The sequence below is a fragment of the Gossypium arboreum genome, chromosome 13 (assembly GCF_025698485.1).
Source record: "Gossypium arboreum isolate Shixiya-1 chromosome 13, ASM2569848v2, whole genome shotgun sequence".
Taxonomy (NCBI): domain Eukaryota; kingdom Viridiplantae; phylum Streptophyta; class Magnoliopsida; order Malvales; family Malvaceae; genus Gossypium; species Gossypium arboreum.
This window is the reverse complement of record NC_069082.1, coordinates 19396226-19399620: the sequence shown is the minus strand read 5'-3', so window position 1 is coordinate 19399620 and position 3395 is coordinate 19396226. Positions and strand designations below refer to the sequence as shown.

At 41.7% G+C, this 3395-nt stretch overlaps 1 non-coding gene across 1 annotated transcript; it reads right to left on the bottom strand.

The window, feature by feature from the left end:
• Positions 1-253: 253 nt before the first annotated feature.
• LOC128287147 (small nucleolar RNA R71) lies at positions 254-360 on the bottom strand. Its single transcript, XR_008277843.1, has one exon. It is a non-coding gene; the product is annotated as a small nucleolar RNA R71 (small nucleolar RNA).
• Positions 361-3395: the final 3035 nt, after the last annotated feature.

Sequence of the window (3395 nt, the reverse complement as noted above, 5' to 3'; positions counted from 1 at the left end):
ATACAGCAGTTTGTTCAGTTTGATGGTTTGCGGGATGAGGACCCAACATTCACTTGGTGAATTTTCTGGAGTTTTGCGACACTTTCAAAATTAATGGCATTTTTTATGATGCCATTCACCTTCTGTTATTCCATTTTTCACTGAGAAACAAAGCTAAACAGTGGTTGAACTCATTACCACGAGGGTCCATCACTACTTGGGAACAAATGACCAAAAATTTCTACTAAAATATTTTCCGCCGGCTAAAACGGCTAAGTTATGTAATGATATCTCCTCTTTTGTGCAAATGGACTTTGAAACACTTTACGATGCATGGGAGAGATACAAGGATCTATTGCGAAGGTGCCCTCACCATGGGTTACCTCTATGGCTGCAAGTTCAAACGTTTTACAATGGTGTAAATCTGCTCTCGCACCTCCCTGTAATCATGTGAGCTAAAATAGCGTGTAAGTACCTCAGGGATGGTGGGAGAACTGATGCCTTAGAGTGGCTAGGATTGTAGGAGGCTGCGCCAAGGGCCAAAGTGTGCCAGCACTTCAAGGGAGAGAAATGTATGTGGCGAGTGAGAGTATCTAAGTCGTTCTCCTCCTTGAACTCCTCCGTATATAAGCCCAGTGCAGCACCAAATTTTGGACTCTTAGCTGGCGGACTAACCAACCTAGGCAAAACTGGACCGTTTTGGGATCATCGTAGTTCGTTATTACGGTCTGAAGATGGAACGTTGAGCATAGTTCCATCGTGAGCTCGAGGTATGTTGGTTCGATGATCCTAAAGAACAGCTCCCAAGGATCGGTGGTTAGGAGGGCCCAAATCGCATCAGCCAATTGAACTTATTCTACAGCGGCCCAGTCGATGCAGCGGCCCACAATTAAAGGTCGGGCCCAAAGTATTTGGAAAAGTTCTTCCTGGGGCCCTCGAAGGAACTGAAGGAGAGGGTGACGAATTTTTGTGGTTGGACCCACAAAAGATGACGCTCACTTCCTCTTCTTCGAAGCAGGGATAGCGGCCTTCTTTCCTCGTGAAGACGACATTTAAAAGTCTGTAAAAAAAAACATTAGTTCATTTTGAGGGATGATAAAAGTAGAATAAAGATAATTTATAAATAACAATCATAAGTTCAGCAACTACTAAAACTAACAGGTTAATCAAAGTAGTTAATTAAATGGCATAAAAATGGCAACGAATTTCATGGATTGCAACATGTGTGATGGACGAAAAATGTTAACACTAAATGCATGAGTATATATATTGTTCTAGGCATGAATATTTACTTCCAACTAATCAACCAAAGTAGAGCAATCATAAAATGAATGAGAGTTTACAGATGATAACTTGTCCCATAATTGAAATTTGTGTGATAGAAAGATGAAAATAACATGAAAACTATAGATTTCTAAAATAAATAGCATTGTAAATGAGTGCACTTAAAGGGGGGAGAGGAAACAAACGCTAGAAAAGGGAGAATGAACGTCAAAAATAAAGTTGGAGGCAGCGCACGGGCGTGGCAAAGGATACCGTGTGAACTTGCAGCGGCTAGGGTTAGGGTTTTTGAATGGGGAAGAAAGTGAACAGTGCAGGGTATTTATAGATTTTGGGCCACACGGCCATGGCACACGCCCGTGTTCCCTAATTTTTTCCCGTGTGTTTGGCGTTTTTCCTATTTGGGCGCATCTAAAATTCGTCCTACGCTCGTGTTCCTCGGGTGTGTGGGTTCACACGGCCATGTCGAATGACCATGTCTAGCTTTGTTCGCTTCTCCCATGCTCGTGCGTGCAAGCCCCACGCCCATGTTAATTTGATAGATTCGACCACGGGTGTTAGACACGGACTTGTCCCACGCTCGTGCTAGTTTCTCAGTTTCAACCACGGGTCTTCCACACGGGCGTGTCGCAGCCCATGTTGTTTTGCCAGGCTCGACCACGGCCATGCCACACGGTCGTGGCATTTTATCGTAGCCCGTGTTTGGAGAAATCCTTGCCCTATTTTCATATGGCCATAAGCACACCCGTGTGCTTGGCCGTGTCTATTGTGGAAAACCTATATCCAAGAGCTCTATTAGTAAGTTAGATGTTGAATACAGTTAGTGCTCGGGTTGCCTCCCGAAAAGCGCTTATTTATAGTCTAAGCTCAACTTACCTCTCCGTTGAATGATCATGGTGGTTCGAGGAGTTTATACTCCTCATTCCTGCTATCAATCTTAAAATAAGGTTTTAAACGGGTGTTGTTTACCTTGGGATGACTTGCCTCCACCGTACTGAATGGAAAAAGGCTGAGTACCATAAGAAGGATTTCTTCATTCGGTGCGGTAGTGACGATGTGGGGATCTACGGTATCTAATAAGACTATATCTCCAACCTTAAGTCGATTTGGAGAGGTATCGAGCTCGTTCTAGCGTAGTTTCAGTTTATCGTGTGTTCTCAGTTTATGTGTTCGCCATTCATCTAGCTCCTCTATTTGCAGCCTTCGTTCCTCATGAATCGATCCTCTACTATTGTTTGAGAGTGGCTCATGTACTTCCTTCAGACTTATCTCCTGTAAAGTGGGTTGTATCATGTGATCAGTTTTAATAGAACGGTTTAGACGATCACCTTCAATTTTCGATGTGTTGTCAGAATTGCGAACTTGAAGGGTGATTGTTTCGTCTCCTATGCAAAGTGTGAGCTCACCTGTGCTAACATCAATAATTGTTTTAGCAGTTGTTAAAAAGGGCCTTCCTAGAATTAAAGGAGTGTTGCTATCCTCCTCTATGTCTAAAATAATTAAGTCAACGGGAAATATAAATTTATCGATTTTTACTAGCATATCTTCAATAATACCCCTAGGAAATCTTATAGTTTTATCTGCTAATTGAATGCTCATCCTAGTCTGTTTAGGTTTCTCGAGACCTAGTTGCTTAAACATTTTATAAGGCATGACATTGATACTAGCTCCTAAATCAGCTAATGCATTATTAACATCTAAACTTCCAATTAAGTAAGGAATTGTAAAACTCCCTGGATCTTTTAGTTTGTTCGTTAGCTGATTTTTTAGAATAGCTGAGCACACTGAGTTTAGCTCCACATGCGATGCCTCGTCCAACTTCCGCTTATTTGCTAAAAGCTCTTTTAAAAATTTCATTGCGTTTGGCATCTGCGATAAGGCTTCAATAAACGATAAGTTAATATGTAATTTTTTTAAGAGTTTAAGGAATTTACCAAATTGTTCATCTGAGCGGTTTTTCCTTGTCGCGTTGGGGTATGGCACACGAGGTTTATATTTGACATTCACTGATTTGTTTGTAAGTTAATCTACCTTACCTTGACCTTTGCTTACCACAGTTTCTTGCCTCAGTTCTGGTATAGGCTCAACGACTCCTTCATCATCTTGAATATTAATTGCGTTGAGTTGTTCCCTTG